The 22,586-nt window shown below is 38.5% G+C and overlaps 2 pseudogenes; one reads left to right on the top strand and one right to left on the bottom strand.

The window, feature by feature from the left end:
* Positions 1–933: 933 nt before the first annotated feature.
* On the bottom strand, positions 934–5,103 carry LOC111402562 (annotated as a pseudogene).
* A 10,233-nt stretch (positions 5,104–15,336) lies between these two features.
* On the top strand, positions 15,337–20,864 carry LOC111402563 (annotated as a pseudogene).
* The last annotated feature ends 1,722 nt before the right edge of the window (positions 20,865–22,586 follow it).

A 22,586-nucleotide genomic window follows, 5' to 3' on the forward strand; every position in this document is an offset into this window, starting at 1 on the left:
AATTTTGAATCCCCAAAATATGAGAATAAAAAAATAAGCCGAATATTTATAAAAGCCCTTCCAAAACAAGCTTGATCCACTTAAATTTTTTATCGAAGTTCAAGCTCCAACCATGTTTTTAACCCAATAATTTCCTTTTTCATATGTTGACCACCAAGGGCCTTCATAAACACGCCATAACATAAATTTTCATTTAGATTCTCTTAATAAGAATCTAGGATGATTAAAATTCTCAGATACATTTTACACCTCTATATGTGAGCCTAATCTAGGCCGAAGATGATTCATTTAACACTTACAGTTACAAAATACAGAACACGCTTAGTAAAATGTATATTCACCGAAGATGAAAGTTGAGACACGGAAGTTTCAGCTAATAAACAAACACAAATTCTCAGAACAGACTGTTTCTTTCAGGAGACCTCAACAAGCAGCTAAAAATGAAAAGGCAAATTCTAGTTCTTGAATGTGGAGCTTATAAAAAGAGAAAAAATTGATAAGTTTGGACTCCATTTTATCCAAAATCACATTTTTCAATAAAATAATATTATATGTAAATTCAAAAAATTTCTTTCTTTTTAAACCACACATTATTAATTTAAAAAAATAAAAAAATTCACTATTCCAAACTACATTTTTCCCCAAAAACACATTTTAATGGAGCCTAAACAAGGGCTACGCGGGGGATGGGGAAGAAGACGCAACCAAGAAATGGCATCAGCAGAATTTATGAATGGAACATGCTTAGAGAAACAAACACACAACGGAGCTTCAATCAACTTATGAGTTTTGTTTTTTCCAAAAAAGGGCCATAATAATACCACCACACTTATATCTACTAAGTAGGTACAAAATCAACTAGGAAGAAGTGAAGTAGATTTTCTCAACTGCTCTCGTATATGCAAGTAAAATCTCAGGCAAGTTGCAACGATCTTATCTTGGAGGAGGTGGAGGAACATGAGATTTTGTCAATTCCACCTACGCAACAATGCCAACTGCAAGAATTATCCATCCAAAAACGTCATATTTGAGATCGCTAATTTTGTTCTTCTTTGCCCTCTGCTGCTGTAGAATAGTAGCAAACAAAAATAAGTATGAATAAACTGTATGATGTATTCAACATTGTAGTGGCAGCATTTTCCTTGAGGTTTGTATTTGTATAACATTCAAAAGTTTTCTAGAATAATAATGGAATGTATGTTAAAAGAGATTCCAAGGCCGTAAAAACAGTTTTTTTATGTGTAAAATTATTTTTTCCGCGTATTAGCCCGATTTGAAATTTTGTAGCCCGATTTTGGATTCAATCCTGGATCTCTCCCTCTGCGAAAGGTCAAAAGTTTCCCGATGTTGAGGTCAAATTACTAATGTTACAATTTTCAAACCCTGACTCAAATCGAAAAGGTGGTCAAGGTTTCTACGGTAGCAAGTCTATTTAATAAACGAATTAACTGGAAAATTGGGGAACTTATCCAACAATTCAAACACCGGATGATAGCTATAAGAAAATAATCAGACATATACCTCAAGTTGTAGAAAATAGAAAATAAAAAATAAACGGATAATTCAAAATGTATTACAGGTCGCTGAACATTCTAAATCACATAGGGATAACAAGGAAAACATTACAATACCCCGTATTCCTATCCAAAAGTTTATATTAGACAATAAAGATCCTGTATTAAAATCAAAGACCCTGGTGGAAAGTCGTGAAGAACTATCGTACAGATAAGACAAGAAAGCCCATTATTTGTAAACAATTATGCACCAGCAACTCTCAAAGATGAGATACACCTAATAATGCTGAGAATAAATATGAGAAAATGCAGTCAAGGCAAGTGAATCACAGGTCAATGAATTCTTACTTTTATAGGAAAAAGCAAGCAATCTATTAATCAAATTGTCCAACGATCAAGCCAAGCCCTTCTCATACTACTCCAGCACATTCAAGAAATACATTCACCAGTTCAATTATATAAAGAAGAAATAATAAAATAAAAAGGAAAATATGCAAATCTCCTTTCAATGATCCGTCGTATTTCAAATTAAATGGCTTCACAACTGTTACGTACAATAGGAGCATTTCAGTACCAACTAATCAATCAGACCAGGTAAAGATGATTGGAAGGAAGGAATATGTACCTTAGAAGCCACCTCTAAAGATTTTCTGTAAAGCTCATTTTGTGGATCCTGCAACCAAAAGAGCAACATAAAAACCGAGGCGTAGCGGGTAAAAGGCAAGCACCGACAATATTTAGTAATTTAATTAACTATACCACTTCAACTGCTTGCTCAAAGTACTTGATCAGGAATCAGAAATGCATTGGCCGTGTATGCATTCCCCAGGCACCAGAGTATCATGCTTCCTTGGATTAACTTCCAATGCCTCCTCTAACTTTGATATGGCGTCTAGACAAAGTTTGATTAAACCGCACAAGTTACCTTTGTTATAAGCATTAAATTTACAAATCCAGATATCCAGTTCTTCGGATAAATACATTCAACCTTTTTTAATTCCTTTTCAAGATAAAGTCATAATATTGAGTTTTGACGACATGAAGATGGCTGATTATCATAAAAAATTTCCCCAGCACAAAAAATTTCACAATATCAATCTTATTAATGAAAATTTTAAAAATAAAAAGTAAATTGCACAGCTAGCAATTAATCAAACACAAGCTGCACAGTAAAAGGTACCTGATAGATTTCCACCTCCAATACAAAGTTTGTTATTCATTTATTATTCTAGAGCATTCCATAGTTAGTTAGCAAAAGGGTAAAAATGTAATAAAAAACTAGTGGAATTCTCTATAATTGTAAGAGGGGGAAACTGGGATGATAATTCAGGGAAAATTGGGAGAGACCGGGCCTCTCGAAAGCCTTGGAAATCATTACTTTCATTCTGTTGAATTCCAATATATCATTCAAGATCAGCATTCCAGTAGCAATAGCACGTGAAGTCCTTCAGTTGAAACACAGCATCAGAGGAACCTATCAAATTGGTATCAGAGCAATCGATTCTCGGGGAGTACCAACGATGGTGATGCAACAGAAAGGAGATTGAGCCATTGATTTAGGGTTGGATTCATGTGGCCGACTCAACACACCGATATTCTATGGGGACAATTTAGATTCGTGGTTGTTTGAGGCAAAGCGATGCCTAAGCATGACTCATGGCTTACTGGAGAGGGCAAAGGTAGAAGCCGCAGTCGCTTGCTTCCTTGGAGAGGCTTGGGCATGGTTTCCAGGTATAGACGATCGCTGTCCGATTAGAACTTGGGAAGAATTGAAGATGTTGATGATGGCTCGATTCCACAAGAAGCAAATCTTCGTTGCCGGTAAATTTACAGAAGGGAAGGATGAGAAGGGGATAATAGAAAATTCATCGGAACTCACCATCATCTCGAAAATTTTCCCAAAATTGGAGGAATCTGGAGTAAGTCCCCTCAATACGTACCGCCGGGAGGAGCCGGATAGGAAGGAAAAAGAGGTCGCGGTCACTTCGTTGGATGCCACCATTAATTTTGAAATTGTACCAAAATTTGAAGAAATCGACAATTGGGAGAGAAAGAAGAAAGAAGGGAAGTTATTCTGGCCAAAACCATCATCACCATCTGTGAGGAATACGCCGACAAAGGGAATCAGAAGCTTGGGTTTGGAGATGAGTGTCGACAGTAGGCTGAAACAGTGGGGTGGAACTAAAGTTAACATGCTTAAATCACATGGTTTTGGCCAAATTATGAATCTATCCCAAAGGGATGTGGACCAAAAAAAGTATCCAAAAAGGGCCCAACCTAATTCTGGCCCACATACCATTATAAACAATAACAGCAACCCCTCCAGCCCAACTGTTAATTCCATCCCTTATTATCTTTCACCCTAGTCAGCATACTAAGCCCCTTCATTTTCAATCCCAAAATCAGTTTCCATTATTCCAAAATTCGATAAGCCAAAGCAATCATAACCACCAAATCAACTTACTATTTTGGAGCTTCAAAAGAGGATGGAAAATGGTTTATGCCTTCATTATGACGAGAAAAAACCAGTGGGCCATAATTATGAAAATTGAGGGTTACTAGTGTTGGTGGTAACTGATGATTTAGAGGAAATATGCTCCATAGAGATGGAAAACGGAGATGGGGAAAAAATGGAGCTTCCAAGGATGATAAAGCTTCAGGGGCAAATTGATCTTGACCATATGATATTTTTAATTGACGGTGCAGCTGACTATCAATTGTTTACAACTCATCGAGCTCAAAAATTGGACATTTTGCGGGTAGAGGTGACGGGATATGGAGTTACTTTGGATACTATACTTGTTATTGTTGCCTGGCTAAGTTGGTCCATCCACTTCAAAGGGTAGAAACATCCCTCTTTTATGATGACCATGGCTGGATTTCTTGCAAAGGAGGTTGTGTGGGCGTATGATGAACGACTTAAACACAAGAACCTCCACCTTGAAGACAAGGTAGATTTTGGAGAGGTGAGTAATGATAGACTTCCACCTCCAATAAAAAGTTTGTTATTCATTTATTATTCTAGAGCATTCCATAGTTAGTTAGCGAAGGGTAAAAATGTAATAAAAAACTGGTGGAATTCTTTATAAATTAAGAGGGGGGGAAACTGGGATGATCATTCAAGGAAAATTTGGGAAAATTGGAAGAGATAGGACCTCTCGAAAGCTTTAGAAATTGTTACTTTCATTCTGTTGAATTCCAATATATCATTCAAGATCAGCATTCCAGTAGCAACAGCACGTGAAGTCCTTCAGTTGAAACACAGCATCAGAGGAACCTATCAGTACCTAAAACCATATTCTTCGACTCTGTACCTCTGGAACTTAGATAACTCTAGCAACGCCCCTCCCCATCTCGTCAAGTTCTACATCAATCAACTATAATCAGTATTTTCTTCAAAAATGACAACCAAAAGAATAACACCGTATGCACACATTATGCATATATGCTCATACATACATAAAGATATAATATTGTGAAAGTGGTTACGAACATCAGTGTCAAGAGGGTTTTTAGTGTGGGTAGCTTCGACGGTTCTGTGAGCATGCATAAAGAAGAGGAGCTGATCAAACTCATTCGACATCTCCATATCGTCTAGCGATCAAACTACAAAAGGAATTTTGAGTTTCCTTTCTGATCTTCAGGTGGTGAATATATCTGAAAACATGAAGTTAAATGTTTGATTAGCCATTGAACTTTGACACATGTATAACTTACTTAGCCCTTGTTTGAGCCATAATTTTCCCCATTTTTATGAAAAATTCAACTGTTTGAGCCAATTTATGTCTAACGCCAAATATAGCCTACACTATAACGAGATACATCATTTCACTCATTTGCCCTTTGGTTTCTTTCGCAGTGGCCACCAAGACGAGTTCAAAGAGAGAGAGAGACCCATTTCCACTCCAAGACCTACAGCGAAGAAACTCTGATGATTTTGTCCCTCCTTTTGAACCTCACGAGTAAGCAACCTTCCACTGACCACAACGCAACAAAGCCCAATCCAGTCCTTATGTTATTTCTGTTGGGTTGCGCCCCTGTTGAACATCTGTTTCACTAAATTCTGCTTAGTCGATGTTCTATGTTTCGAGATCGAAATTCGTTCTCCTTCCGTCTGTTATCAACGAGAAACCCCATGGATCCACATTTGAGCCAGGTAAGCTGACTTCTGAACTCCCAACAAGGTTTGATTTTCACGAATATTACTTGTTCTAATCACTTGTTGTGCCCTTTTTGCAGCTGGACTATTGTGCCAATCTTGCACCATCCCTGCACCAGACACCAGTAATGAGGTCGGATCGAGAAGAAATGCTCGCTGGAAGCTCGTCAAGAGGATGACCTTCATAGCAGCCTATGAAACGACTATTGCGGAAGGCCATATGCATGGAAAGTGTTTCACGAAGCAAGGGTAGGAGTGTGAGGTTGGGTTATTCAATTCTTTGTTCGGGCACAATTGGACAAAGCAACAACTCTACAACCATTGGGATGCAATGGGTCGCGATTACACCCATCTCCGAGACCTTCTTTCCTACAGCGAGATTGAATATGATCCGTCAACGGGTCGGGTCATAGTATTCGAAGAATGGTGGATGCGAAAACTCCATGTACAACTTTGGCTTCTCAATAGGTAGCACCCATTTCATTTCAATTTTGATGTCTGCAATTCTTGAACTGAACCATTGTCTAAACTTTATAAATTACACCAATGCCTTTGCTCCGAAATCCTCCAGTAATGAAATTGTCGAATGGATTGATCCAATATACAGGTTCCTTGAATGCTATAACCTAAATATTTGTACATCATGGAAATCAGTTCATTGAATACATATTCCATATCATGTTCAGTTTATTTAGCAGTGCATTTTTGCATTTTGGGGAGCTCTTCCAATTGCTTATAACATAAATTTGCGATAACGAACTTATAACTTGTTCTTATGTATATTTGTTGTATTTTTTGAGGTTTTGATGTTTTGGTGATTTGGGTGACCATTCATGTAGCTAGTAATTGTGCATTTGCAATTCTTCCATGGACACAACTTGCAGTTTCGAAACCACTTGAAATAATCACAAATAAATATCTAAGCATGTAACTTCCTGCCTTCTCTGGTCACAGTGACCCAGTTCACTCTCTGACTCATGTAGCTGCACAATGCATTCGTGAAGTAGAGCATTTTCTAGTCTAGGTTTTAGTTACGAACATGTGACCAATTTAATTCAAGCGCTCTTACAAATTTCTCTGCACTTGTGGTTGCAGGAAAACAAAGAATACAAGGATCTCAAGAACAAAAACGTCGGTGATATTTATATTCGGTACTGTTAATCGTTTGGTAACAGCTACGACTGTGACAAATATGCGATGACATCGAGCCTGATGTGCAGAATGGAATTCGCTGTGCTTGAGGACAGCGGGGTGGATGACCACTTGAATGCAATTTTCGTTGATAGAGAGGAGAGCAGTTCTGGCGATGAGGGGGCCGCTGGTACAGGTACAGTAAGGATGACCACTTCTAACTCCCAAAGTGGGAAGAAAAGACAATCGTCCACTAAGGCCAGAAGGGGAAGCAGAAGAAAGTTTTTGCTCATGATCTGCCTTTTTCCATGGACCGTGCTACTAGTGTAGCTGAAGAAGTGGCCGCGAAGCTGAATAGGATCATATACCCGACAGAGAACGACGCATCAAGTTGTATTAAGGAGTTGCTCGTGACTGGACATCTGTAGCGTTGCGCCTCGTTGACTTCTACGCCTGCACACTTTGCATGCAGAAGCGATATCGGGACATTTAAGCTTTTATGAAAGATGCAGATGAAAAGTTCGAATGGATTGAGTGGCAATTCAATGAACGTGGTAAATCGCTCCATTAGGACCTCGATCATGTTTTGTTTGTAAATGTAGTATTTTAGTTGAGGGCCCGCCAGTTTGGCTTTTTCTTATACAATTTTTTGATCCCTTGTGGACGATTAAGACACTTATATTTATGTACTAATGTCATTCCTGTAGAATTTGTCACGTGTTGCTTAATATTGCATGCTTTACTCATTTTTAATAGGATCATTCATGGGGTTGTACATATAAGTTGTAGGGCATCTTATAGCCCCTGCCATTGCAATATTGCCTTTCACTTATAGACATGCAGCCTACTCATTTTCCTTCTATTTTCTTTCATACAATCATTTGGCCAACTTGGTATAAAGATGTAATCAATTAGCTTTTACCACTCAATATAAATGGATGTCTCCTTCATATTAGCTTAATGTGTTCCTGGACTGGTGGTAAGCCATGGATGATCTGAGCTTCGATTGCATGCTACAACCGAGCTCTGACGCGGAGGAAGAGCTAGGGGAGGATGAGTTGTTCGAAAGTCTGGCGGCTAATGTGATGGCCTGGGTCACATTTTCAACCATCGTCGGGACCAATGTAAGGATATATTATCGCGCACAGCTCAATCGTGTTAGGCGATTCTCATTCGCCAGAAATGGCCACATGTTCATGATGGAGGCTATGAGCGGGAACGGCTTGATCTATCATCAAGAGTTTAGAATGTACCCACCGACGTTACGACACTTTGCACATGTCGTGCAAGACGAGTATGGGTTAACAAGTAGCCAATAGGTAGATATCTATGAGAAAGTGGGTATGTTTTTGTGCATACTTGTACATGGGAAGGGATATCGGTAGGTGACAATGATCTTCGATCATTCACTGCAAACCATTTGTCAATTCTTCAAAGAGGTGCTAGGTGCCATCGTTGCGCTATCAGAACGTATTGTACGATTGGAAACAAACTACATTGGTGTCGAGTCGTACAGGCTGAATCCGAACAAACATCCTATATTTCATGATTGCATTAGGGCTATAGACGGAACACATGTGAGAGCTATGCTACCGTGTCACGAGCGTGTGAACTTCATAGGTCGGGTAGGAGTACCGACTCAAAATGTGTTGGCCGCATGTGACATCAATTCATGTTTCATGTTCGTGCTTGTCGGGTATACCGAATACGCATGACGCATGTATCCTAGCGAGTGCCATATTTAGTTCGAAAATAAATTTTCCTCATCTAACACCGAGAAAGTATTATTTGGTAGACTTCGACTTTGCCCATTGATTGGGGTACATGGCCACGTAAAGGATCAGATATACTGTACCACTTCCAACAGTTCTGCGATGAACAAATAGGTCAGCATCGTAGGTTTCGAAATGCTCGTGAGAGGTTCAACTTTAGACACTCTTCGTGCAAGAACGTCATTGAATGTGCATTTGGTGTGTTGAAGCAAAGATGGAAAATCCTTGACCGTATGCCTAGCTACTCTTTTCAAACACAAGTTGTAGTTGTTCTGGCCGCAATGGGTATTCATAATTTTCTACGTCGTGTTGGAGTTGTGGACAAGGCTTTCGCTCATGCGAAAATGAATGACGACGTAGCCAAGGTGGAGCTTCCTAATGTTGAGGATGAAATTTAGGCTGAAATGAATGCGTAAAAAATGCAACGAAGTGAGTGGGATAGACTACGTGATTATATGGCGCAGCAGTCGTGATAAGTGCATATGCAATTTGCATCGTGTAACGGGACTTGGGGGACCGATGGTGTGGTGCTCATTCTACCTTTTTTTCTTCTGGGGTACAAGAATTGTCGTGTTTGGGCATCGTTGTCATCGTTGTCATCGTGTAATATTTTATTTTAGTACTATGGTGTATGGATTAACATAAAGTGTCATGTTTTTTCTCGAATATTTTGTACGAGTAACTGGACAACCTAAAATTGGATGAAGTGGTCCATACCTCACGGGTTCGTGCTAGTAATTAGAGTGTTCTTTTCGTTTGTGTCGTAATGTTATGTTTTATTTATTGCAATTGCAATAAGTGGTTGGGGTGGTTGGTATATAAATATTTGTCTTCTTGTGAATAATTTGTTGGGTTGCATCCTTTGACTAGTATAGGAAGAAAAATCCACTTTTAGTCCACTTGCCTACACTAGCACATGGGAGGGGAAACTCAAAATTTTCATTATTTCTGCACTTCTGCAACAGCTACTCAGTTACTATACGGGCTCCCACCGTGTCGACTAAAACAATTGGAAATCTAAATTCTTGGGCAAAAAATGTGGCACCAACAGGGGCTGGCTGTCCTTTCAAGTCATTTAACTTTACTCTATCTAACTCTGTTGGCCATTGGATGAAAACAATTAGTAAACTTGCCTATGTTGCTGATAGTAATGTGCAGTGGCAAGTTAAATAGTAACTCAAGTGCCTGATGCTAAATAAGCAATGCCAAACATTCATTTGGAAATAGAATTGAAATAATTCCAATGCGACTGTGCCTTCTTGAGAGGAAAAAAGTTGTCTTTAGTTCTACGGTGGTTCTGCAAAAAAGAGGCTGGGGCTTCCTCCCCTATTTTACCTCCGACGTGAGAATCAGTAGTTGTTCTTGAGATAAAGTATGTTAAAGAATAGAGACAATAATGGAAGAGAATATTTTTTTTGAAAAGAAAAGTCCCCTTTACCTGACATGCCCATGGAGTATTTTTAGGCGTCTGGCACCATGTAACCTTTGGGCAGTTGCCATCCACATGTCATCATGAGACCTACCCTTAGCTAATTTTTTTTCCATTTGTTTAACGGTTACCTTCCGCCCACTACTTGAATGGCGGGTTCAATGATAATTGTTAAGACGGTTACTCACCAGTTCCAATGATGTTCGGATAATCTAGAGAATAGTGGTCGGTCCGCGCGTGGTGTTAATCAGACTAGCATAGCGATAAGCACTATATCATGATGAGCGTCACCTGACATGCTATGAGTAAACGAGCATAACATTGGTCAAGTTAGCACAACGACAGTCACCATTACATGATAGGCGCCACCCAACATAGTGGAAGTTATCATCTCTCTACCAGTCGTCTCAATTCATTATTTGAACCACATAGTATCACTAGGCCCCATACCTCTTGTCGATTTTTATCATCGAGAGGTAGCTTTGTTGGATTATATCACAATTTTTAATCTTTATCATTATTATTTTATCACGAATGGGTTAAATTTATAGCGTGGTAAAAAAATTTATGATAATCTATAAGTGGGTTAGCTCATGGGCCTAGGCCTTTTGTCAAACCTAAAATTTTCCTATATAAAGGGAACATAATCTTTCTTTTTTCTTTACATATTCCTTCTTTTTTAAACCTTAAGTGCTTTTTTCTCCGTCTTCATCCCCAAGTAATCTCCTTATTCTCCTCTTAATTTTTCTTAGAATCCTAGTAGTTCGTCATAATTTCTCGATGTATAAGGTTATTCTGTCATCTTCTAGTCCAGAAGTTTCAATTCATCCTCTTGGACGTTAAGTGTGGGTGATAGTAGATATAAGAATGAGAGTGAAAAGGGGGCTGAAGGTAGGACTGGGAGGCGGTCGACCAGATGAGAACCGCCCTGGTTATGGTCGACTGACCAGACCTAGTTGATCGGTTAGTCGAGGTCGCAGGTTGATCGACCTCCTCATGTTGTTGAAAATATTCCTAACCTTTCAGACCCTATAATTTTTGTTCCATGTTCCCTTAAAAATCATATGAGTTCTTTCAAGTCTCCAACCTTCAACTTTGAAATCGATCGGGACCCCATGAGTATAGTTGTAGTCCTTGATATCCTAAAGGGACCTAGTTCTTACAATTATCCAATCAAGTTAGATCAATTGCTCGATGGGTACACGCACGTTGATGATTATATATATAAAGCCCCCAGCCCAAAGAAGAGCTTCCAGGGTCGGACCCTCGCGAAATTGCCATGTATAAAGATTGTTTTGATGGAGGTTTGAGGTTTCCTATTCATCAATTTTTTGTCTCAAATTTCAACAAATTTCATCTCACACCAAGTCAAATAAATCCGAATGGATGGAGAAAAGCATTGTACTTTTTATACCTGTGTTTTAGTGAAAACATTGTGCCTCCATTGAATTTTTTAGGTGCGTGTTCGAGTTACACAATTTACCCCAATACAATGCATTTGTGTATTTTACTAACAGAGTGCTCTACGCATTCCTTAGTATAGAAATTCCAATAGTGGATGAAAATCTTGATTCTTCTTCGTTCGACTTTCTGATGGTTGATTTCCATTCAACACTTATTGGAGAATCCCTCAAATTCATCTTTTCAACCGTCATATTGAGCTTACTTTTCTTTTGAGTTCTCAATTCCAACTACTGACCTACATACTGCCTCTTACACCTCTTCTCTCTCAAGTCTTAACAGTAAGAAAGATGTTGACATTGGAAATTGGTCGACCTGTTGGTAGGTCCTTATTTATAGTTCTTGATTTTCATTTGGTATTTTTCTTCAATTGCTGGCTTTTGTGACTGAGTTGCTTGGTTGTATGTTTATAGGTATTAAATTTGATTTGGAAGGAGTTTTGAGCTCGCTACTTGAGCCTTAGGTGGAGCCCGAGAGCAACAAACAAGAAAAAAAGGAAAGAACACTAACAGGGGGTCTCCTCCACCATTGGCGGAGCCTACGGGAGGCGTCCCACTATATGAAGTAGGGAAGGAAAACTCAAATCCTAACGAGTTCCAGTTTGAGAGTGATGGCTTTCCACATCCTAATCTTAGGTTTCTTCCTACCCGAAGTGTGCACGAAGTTGATATGGTCGATGCTTTCATTATGTCTGACCACGCCAAAGCTTTGTCTAGACGCCAGGTGGATGATGTAGAGAGGGTCTTGGCAGTGTATAATAAAAGGGTACCCCTCCTTTCTATTCCTTCATTTTCATTTATATTTATACTTTTGAGTTTGTATAAAATCATGCTTTATTTTCACTATTTGCCTAACAGGTCTTGATGATGCAAGCTTTCCTCGTTGTGGCGAGTCACCTCTTAACTGCTGAATTGAAAGCTCTCGACGAAGAGAAAGACAAAGAGGTAGGCGACGTCAAGGAGGATAACCTAGCATTGAAGAAGTCTCTTGATGTTATGGAGGCTCAAAAGAAGGAGATGTAGTCTCACATCAATGAACAAGAGAGACAAATTGACAACTTGTGCTCCTCCTTGGCCCATGCTCAAATCGATGCAGTAAATCATTATAAGGCCTCTCCGTAGTATATTAAGGACATAAACGATTACGGGACAAAAACAATGGCGGCCTCTATTGCCCTTAACAAAGAGTGGGTAGCTGTCGAGCATCCATCCATTGATCCCTCTGACTACGATCAATTTCTGTTGCAGTGTAGGCATAAAGAAAAAGCAACTAAGTAGACTATAATATTTTGACACATCAGCATGCCACGGAGAGGAGGCAGAGGAAGTTTGAACCCAGAATGACTTAACTTTTTATTACTTGCTTAAGCCTTTCGTTGTTATCCATTTTCGTCACTTGACAATTTAGTAGTTTTTTCTTGGTCCAGGATGTGGACATGATATTATGCTTTGTATTCATTATGAATGATACATCATGCGTTTAGTATTGTTATTACTATTATTTTTTATTATTTTGAAGTAGCCAATTTTTTACTTTGTCATTCACCGGTTGCTTGTTGAGCGATTTGAGAGCGTAGAGTACTAGTTGCAGCAATCTTGAACCTTAGCAATTTTTAACTTGAAAGCTCATCGCTAGATAATAGAGCAATTTTAGCTAACCGATCTTTGATTCGGTTGCTTACCGCTGCCTTCAAACACCTTAGGATTGTAGAGCATGAGATTTGGTGATTTTGCCATTTATCTATTTTCTTGGTTTTAAGAGCCTACCATCAAATCGTAGAGCTATTTCGAGCTAATCAATTTTGTTGGTTTCATTGCTCACCGCCAATCGTCGAACACCTTCATAGGACACGAGATCTGATGATTTCGTCTCCTAACCATTTATTCGATTTTGAAAGCTTACCATTAGAACATAAAGCGATTTCAAGTTAACCAATTTAGTTGGTTTTATTGCTCATCGTTATTCGTCGAATGCCTTCGTAGGGCACGAGATCTGGTGATTTCACCTATTAACCATTTATTCGATTTTGAAAGCTTACCATCAGACTATAGAGTGATTTCGAGCTAACCAATTTGGTTGGTCATATTGCTCATCGCTATTCGTCGAACAACTTGGAAACTTTAAGAGATGTTTTCCAACTCATGCTTCAATCAATTGTGTAGCAAACTCCTATATAGACACAAATTTTACCTAGATTTGGGGACTCAGTAGGCGCACCGAGACATCTTAGCTAGGCTGGCCCTTCCTTAGCGCCATCATCATTTGCCGCCATCTAGGCCTTTCATTAAGTGATACAAATGATTGCAATGGGATATGCTTATAGAAGACAATACATTAAGGACACCAACAGAAAATCCTAGCGAATATATTTACAAGAAATATTTGCTATTACATTATGAAAGTGATAAGAGTGTAAAATACCATATTTTCCCCTCTTAACTATTGCATTCATGTGATTATATTATGCCAAAATGCACTCATTACTCTTATATTTTGGTTTAGGTTGTATTTTGGCGAAAAAGATGAAATTCGGAAGAAATAAGTGAAAAATGACCAAAGTAGAAGAGAACGAAAGTTCGGGGACTAAAGTGCAAATGATCCAAACTTGTGTCTAAGATTATGATGAAGATTCGAAAGTGCTAGAGGTCAAGTGGATGAGGAAAGAAGTCAAAGGGATGAAATAACGTCAAAGTTAGATCAATACATCAATTTCCAATCAAAAACTAACACACCAGTTTTTAGTCTCATGTTGGGACCCATTTTTGACACAGAAGATGATCGAATTGGGAGATGACTTATGAATAAAAATTGTGGTCCTTTGAGTTATCTATCCAATGCAACTTGAATCACCTCAATTGGACATCGAGAAAGAAAGCAATTATTAAAACACTGAAAGCTGTCTGGCAAAACCATGCGGTCGCATGCCTTTTTACTATGCGGTCGCACACACCTATACCGAGAATTGAAGAGGTTGAAAGTGCATAATCATGCGACCGCAATGACAATAACCATGCGGTCGCATAGTGTTTTTTGGGCGGCCGAATCTCAATTTCCTTATATGATTGAATCTCTTATGGTAACCTAATTTTCACGGGATATAAATGCCCAAAACCACCCAGAACGAAGGGAGACGCCCCTAGACCTATTTCTTTCATTTTGGTGCTCAAGAAACTCCATGGAAAACTAAGGAACTTGGTGAAGCAACGAAGGATCTCAATCAGTTTTGGTGATTTCGACATCTTTAATTCATGTAATTGAGTTTTTCATTATTAAACAATTTTAGAATCGAATTTCCATATCTTGAATATGTTTTTGACATTAGTTTAACAATTATTAGAATTTCCATAGATTCAGTCATGCTTTCTCTATCGAATATTCGAAATACTTGTTGAATTACTATTTGAATTATTTATTGTCGAGATTATTTTAACTTTTATCAAATCCTTCATAGATCTAGCCATGTTCCTTCTATCGAATGATTGAAATAATTGTTGAATTTTAATCTTAATATTACTTTATTAGTGAATTGATTACTGCCTTATGCTTGATGTATATGGTCAATCTTTAATCTTGTTTCAATAAAAAAATGTGCGAATGTGTTATAGAAAATCTAGATTCTAGCAATATAATTGGAATTAAATTGGACTTTATTGTTAAATCTTTCGATTAGAGAGTTGGGAAGAAAATCTCTAATTGAGGAAAAATACATGAATTATTGATGTCGATAGATCCAATCCATTGGGGAAATTCCGACGCTTCACTTATGTCGCACATTGATAATTAATTTTTATTCCAAGTGACAAATCATTCCCACATAAAATTACGAAAATCCTAGTTTGTTTGATTTTTTGAGAAAATTTTCATCTCCCAATGGATACTACACCCCAAAGCTTTACTACAATCACCGCATTATACTTTGGGCGTAATCAAATTTTGGCGCCGTTGCCGGGAAGATGGTACAAGTAATCAAGGGAACAATCGAAAAAGGGTGACATCGTTCCTTTTTCTTCATTTTTATTTGATTTAATTTTTTTTAGTGTTATTTTTATTTTGTTTTCACATTTTCTTTGCTTTTTTTTGTGTGTTTGATGAGCAAGGATCGAGGCAATCAAGGGAGTTCTACTGGAGCACCTTATCCAGTGTTTGAATCTCAATATAACCTTTATTTTGCTACTGCATCAATTGCCACGAATACCTCAACACATAACACTATGTCTGATAGTGAACACGGCGATGCGCCTTATAGAACTTTGCATGATTATTTGCACCCCACACGTACATCCACACCATCATGCATAATGTTTTCGCCCAGTATGCCACATATGGAACTAAAACTGGGAATGATTCAACTTCTTTCCACTTTTCATAGACTTGACAGTGAAAACCCATACGTGCATATTAGGGAATTTGAGGAGGTAGTTGCAACCTTCCACAATCAACATGGTACAACGGATGCAGCCAGGTTAAAAATTTTCCCGTTTTCACTGGCTATATTCGTTGAGACCACGTTCAATTGGTACATGGGCTGAAATGACGCAAGCATTTTTTAATAAATACTTTCTCCAGCATAAAACTAGCGCCCTTAAGAAGCAAATCTCATCTTTTACCCAAAAGGATAGTGAGACCCTATATCAGGCCTGAGAGAGATTTAAAGAACTACAAGCCCTTTGTCCTCACCATGGTTATGAGAGCTGGCGTATAGTTAGTTACTTTTATGAGGGATTAACACCTAGGGAATGTCAATTCGTAGAGATGATGAGTAATGGTGATTTCCTGCAAAAGGATCCGGATGAGGCCATAGAGTATTTAGACGATCTTGCTGAGAAAGCTCATACTTGGACAGGACCTAGCCCTACTGATAGTACCAATAGGTCACGACCTCCAGAAAACCCCACTAGTACAGGTATCTATCAACTTAGGGAAGAAGATAGTCTTAAGGCCAAAGTGGAAGCCCTTACTAAGGAATTTGAGACCTTGCGTGCTAAAGGTTTTGTGTGCGGTGGAGTAGATCACCTAGCCCAAGAGTGCACCACTTTAATTGAGATGAGAGGGGTTTATGAGGAACATTGTAATGCCTTAGGCACATATAGGAAGCCCTATTCTCCTTTCTCCGAATCCTATAACCCAGGGTGGCGCAATCATCCCAATCTCAGCTGGAAATCTGAAAACCAACAAACTACCCAATCAAATAGAACTTACAGTGCACCATCATATCAACCCACACCCTCTAGGAACTCTTTAGAAGATACCCTACATGCATTCATAGAGGCACAAGGCAAGACCAATCAGAAGTTTGAGACTATGATTAACCAGGTAGTGGAGGAAAATAAGGAGATAAAAAATCATGTGTCTAAATTGACCAATGCCTTAACTATGGGGGAACGTGGGAAATTTCCAGCACAAGCTCAACCTAATCCTAAGGGACAAAATATGGCTCAAACCTCAGGTTCAGGAGAGAGTAACCTTAAGGAAGCAAATGCCATCACCACTCGATCTGGGAAGCTTATAAAACCAATTTCAAAACCTAGGGAAAATGAAAAGGAGTCTAGTGAGTCTGAAGAAAATAGCCCTAGTGATGAGGCAGTAGGAAATCCATCGAGGGTACCTTTTCCACAAGCCCTTAAGCTTAGCCCAAAATCAGTCAATCAACACAGTGAGATCCTAGAACACCTTAGGCAAGTAAAAATCAATCTTCCACTCTTGCATGTAATTTCACAAGTTCCTACATATACAAAAGTCCTTAAGGACTTGTGCACTATGAAGAGGAAACACATTGTCAAGAAGACTGCCTTCTTAACCGAACAAGTGAGTGCTGTGATTGAACAAAGGATCCCACCGAAATATAAGGACCCTGGCTATCCAACCATTTCCTATGTCATCGGGAACCATGAGTTTGCACAAGCTCTCCTTGATCTGGGAACCAGTGTTAATCTCATGCCCCATTCCATATGCTTACTATTAGGTCTTGATGAAATTAAACCCACTTCTGTGGTTCTACAACTAGCTAATAGATCCACTATAAGACCTAGGAGAGTAGTTGAAGATGTGTTGGTTCAAATTGATAAATTCTACTACCCCGTTGATTTCTTAGTCTTGGATGTGAAGGTTGATGTTAATGTTGATTCTAAAATTCCTATTATTCTTGGTAGACCTTTCCTCGCCACAGCTAACGCCCTTATAAATTGCAGGAATGGTCTAATGAAATTGTCTTTTGGGAATATGACTCTAGAAGTCAACATTTTCCACATTGCTAAGCAACCAATGGAAAGTCATGAGTGCCACCACACACATATGATTGAGGCACTCACTCAGGAGGAGGCACTTGAGACTACAAATTCTGACCCCTTAAATCTTTTTCTTTTGAATTCTACAATTCCAGCAAGTGTTAATGATAAAGAATATGCTAACATTTGTGCTATTTTTGCAAAATTTCAGGACTATGGGACATCACCATGGCAACCCAAATTTGAAGAATTGCCAGAAAGGACGGGCGGCCATCAACCATCAAGCATTGAGAGCCCCAAGCCAGATTTGAAACCGCTACGCCCAGGATTGAAACATAAATTCCTTAGACCAGGTGATACTTTTCCTGTAATTATTTCTTCAGAATTGGATGCATTACAATGTGAGCAACTTTTAAACATTTTGAATGAACACAAATCTGCATTAGGTTGGACCATAGCTGACATTAAGGGTATTAGTCCTCTAATTTGGTCACATAGGATTCATTTAGAAGAAGGAGCCATCCCTAAAAGAGACCCACAGCGTAGGCTAAACCCGACAATGAAAGAAGTTGTGAAAAATGAAGTGCTGAAACTGTTAGATGCAGGTATCATTTATCCTATTGCAGATAGTAAATGGGTTAGTCCTACACAGGTAGTCCCTAAAAAGTCTGGTGTCACAGTGGTAAAAAATGAAGTAGGTGAAATGGTCCCAACAAAAACAGTGACTAGATCGCGCATGTGCATTGATTATAGGAAGTTGAATGCTGCCACCCATAATGATCACTTTCCCCTCCCCTTTTTAGACCAAATCCTGGAGCGTGTGGCTGGGCATCCTTTTTACTGTTTTTTGGATGGCTACTCTGGTTATTATCAAATTGAAATAGCCTTAGAAGACCAAGAGAAGACCACATTTACTTGCCCATTTAGTGCTTATGCATTTCGTAGGATGCCATTTGGACTTTGTAACGCCCCTGTCACATTCCAAAGATGCATGATAAGCATATTTACTGACATGATAGAGAAGTGCATGGAAGTTTTCATGGATGACTTGACAGTGTTTGGAGTCTCGTTTGATGCATGCCTATTTAACTTGAAGAGAGTCTTTTTGAATTGGGAGAAATGTCATTTTATTGTACCTTCAAGAATTGTCTTAGGACATGTAATTTCTTCTAAAGGAATAGAGGTCGACAAATCAAAAATTGAACTGATCTCCAAATTGCCTACACCTAAAATCGTCAAAGACATAAGATCATTTCTAGGTCACGCAGGCTTTTATAGGAGGTTTATACAGAACTTTTCATCCATATCCAGACCCTTGTGTAACCTTCTAAGTAAAGAAGCCAATTTTGAATGGACCCCAGAATGCCAAGAGGCATTTAAAACACTTATTAACAAGCTCACTTCTGCACCGATCATGCAACCACCTGATTGGTCCCTACCGTTTGAAATTATGTGTGATGCTAGTGATTATGCGGTAGGTGTTGTACTAGGACAACGAAGAGAGGGTAAGCCTTTTGTCATTTACTACGCTAGTAGAACTCTTAACAGTGCTTGGATGAATTATTCCACAACTGAAAAAGAGCTACTAGCTGTGGTCTTTGCACTCGACAAGTTTAGATCCTATTCAATAGGTTCTCCCATTACAATTTTCACAGATCATGCAGCCCTTAAGTACCTTCTTGCAAAGAAGGATACTAAGGCGCGATTAATACGGTGGATATTGATTTTGCAGGAATTTGACATCACCATCAAGGACAAGAAAGGAGTGGAGAATGTCGTAGCAGACCACTTATCAAGGCTAACCTTTGAAGACACTACAAACACCTTGCCAATAAGAGATGAATTCCCAGATGAAAATTTATTTTCTGTATCTTCTTTACCATGGTTTGTTCACATTGTGAACTACTTGGCTGCAGGTGAAATTCCAAAGGAGTGGAGTACAAAGGATAAGAGGAAGTTTTTGGTTCAGGTACGTAATTTTTATTGGGATGGCCCATGTTTGTTTAAGTACTACCCCGACCAAATCTTAAGACGTTGTGTCCCCAATGAAGAAATACCTAGCATACTTAGTTTCTGTCATACTCAAGCATGTGGTGGCCACTTCTCTATAAAAAAGACTGCTGCGAAAATTCTACAATGTGGTTTTTATTGGCCTACCTTGTTCAAAGATACTAATACCTATTGTAGAACCTGTGAAAGATGTCAAAAATTAGGTGCTGTGTCTCGACGTAATATGATGCCTTTAAACCCCATTTTAGTGATAGAAGTGTTTGATTGTTGGGGGATTGACTTTATGGGCCCCTTTTCACCTTCTTTTGGTTATCTATACATTATTGTGGCGGTGGATTATGTGTCAAATGGGTAGAGGCGGTCACTTGTAGAGCTAATGACAATAAAATGGTTATTAAATTCCTCAAAGAAAATGTCTTGTTGAGGTTTGGTACACCACGTGTCATTATTAGTCACAGAGGCACACACTTTTGCAACCGTTCATTCGAAGCACTAATGAAAAAATATGGAGTTATTCATAAAATCTCTACTGCTTACCACCCCCAAACTAATGGACAGGTAGAATTGGCTAATAGGGAAATTAAACAAATTTTGGAAAAATCGGTGAATCCTAATCGTAAAGATTGGTCTTTAAAATTAAGTGATGCACTTTGGGCTTACCGTACTGCTTTTAAGACTTCCCTAGGCATGTCACCATATAGACTTATTTTTGGAAAGCCTTGCCATTTACCTGTGGAGCTTGAACACCGAGCATATTGGGCTATTAAACATTTTAATTTCGACCTAAAGGAGGGAGGTAAGCTTAGGAAATTTCAATTCGCTGAGTTAGAGGAGTTGAGAAATGAGGCCTATGAGAGTTCTAGGATCTACAAGGAAAAAATGAAAGCTTTTCATGATAAAAACATTTTGAGAAAAACTTTTGAACCAAATCAAAAAGTATACCTGTATGATTCTAGACTCCACAAGCATTCTGGAAAACTTCATTCTAGGTGGACTGGTCCCTTTGTGGTATTACGAGTCTTTGAAAATGGAGCGGTTGAAATTGAGGATCCTAATAATGGTAGAGTGTTCAAAGTGAATGGACAGCGTCTCAAAATAGCTTTTGGGCAATCGGTACCTGCAGTGGAAGAAATTCCCCTTGCAGACCCTGTTTACCACCCTTAGCTTCACTCAAGTTCATCCTTCACTTTATTTTTCTGTATATTAGTTTTCGATTTTTCTTTTTAATATGATTTGCATTCATATTTTTTTTTGGTTTTTTTTTTGCTCCTTGCATTATCCATCCATTGAGTTCTTTCAAGCTTCTCATCCTTCAAACTTAAGTTAATTCACTGCAGTACTCAGGTGATACCTTTCCCCTTCTTTATTTTTGGAGACATATTTATGCATTGAGGACAATGTAACTTTTAGTTAGGGGGAGGATACATTTTGTTTGTGAATTGCATTGCATGATAAATTGTGTGATCATGGAATTGTGAAAAAGTTTACATTTTTGCCTGGACTTCTGAGTTGCTGCATGTCTATGCGTATGTGCTTGAGTGACAAAATATGCCACTACGAGTTGGTTGTGTTTATGAGAATCTGGATATCAAGACACTTGCTATATTTCATTTTGTGCACACAAGCCTTGTGGTAAGATAGTGGTTTAATACATGTAGCTAGAGGAATCTCCTGCTAGAGCCTTCTTTAGAGAGAATTGGTGAGGATTGAGAGTTATCACATATTAAAAATGTAATAAGTGTTCATTGATTGTGTGAATTGGAAACTTCGTCTGAGAATGACATTACACAGTATGTGGTAAGACGGTGGTTTGTACTTGAGAAATGATAACAGTCAATTTAGGATTGAATTTGAGCCTTCAGACTAGTTCTTTTCCATAATTATAATCCCCTAGTAGCCACTTCGAGCCAATACACATACATAACCATTTCTTTTGATGTGCCTAAGTTATCCATACCTCCTTACACTGGATTAAAGTCTATAAATAGTCATTTTTCCACATTTATGCTTCCAAGTGTATAGTAGGTGTTAAATGTCCATTTGAGAAGAAAAGTAACGAGGAAAGTGATAAGAGATGATAAGTGCTCGGGTGATGCAAAAAAAAAGCGAGAAAAGGAAAAAAGAAAGAAAAAAAAATTTTGAAAGAAAAAAAAATTGAAAAAAAAAAGAGAGTGGATTGTTGTTGGGAATTGAAAGGTTAAGGAATGCGTTGATGTAAAGGATTGCTATGTTGAATTACTTGTTGAGATGTCTAACTAGATACTTGGAAGTCCCTAAATTCCTTTCACCCTACTTTTCATATAACCCAACTTAACCCCTTTCACACCCTTTGCATTGACTGTTTTGATCTCAAGTCGGTTTGTGGTAAGAAGTTGATGAATTTTCATTTGAAAGTATGCCTATCATGTGATCAATGTCTGCTTGTTGCTAATTATTAAAGCCTCCATGTTCTGAGTGTGCATCTTTCCCAACTCCATAGAGAGAATCCCACACTAAACACTTTAATATCCGTGAGTTATGGGGCTGGACCTTTAGCTAGAGATACACTCGATGTTGCATGTGTTAGGGTTGGCGGTAAGATGGCTATGGCTTGACACACACTTACACATTTAGCAAGTGTTTTTGATATCTTGATGATCATAACATTGTTAATTTCTGGTGGTGTTGAGTTTGAAAAGAGAGTGAACTACTGTTGAATTAGAACTTAACAATTTCACTTATAACATTGACCAATCACTCATTTGTTTTACTTTGCATTAAATTGCTAGGGACTAGCAATAAGCAAGTTGGGGGTGTGATAAGAGTGTAAAATACCATATTTTCCCCTCTTAACTATTGCATTCATGTGATTATATTATGCCAAAATGCACTCATTACTCTTATATT

The sequence above is a fragment of the Olea europaea genome, chromosome 10 (assembly GCF_002742605.1).
Source record: "Olea europaea var. sylvestris chromosome 10, O_europaea_v1, whole genome shotgun sequence".
Taxonomy (NCBI): domain Eukaryota; kingdom Viridiplantae; phylum Streptophyta; class Magnoliopsida; order Lamiales; family Oleaceae; genus Olea; species Olea europaea.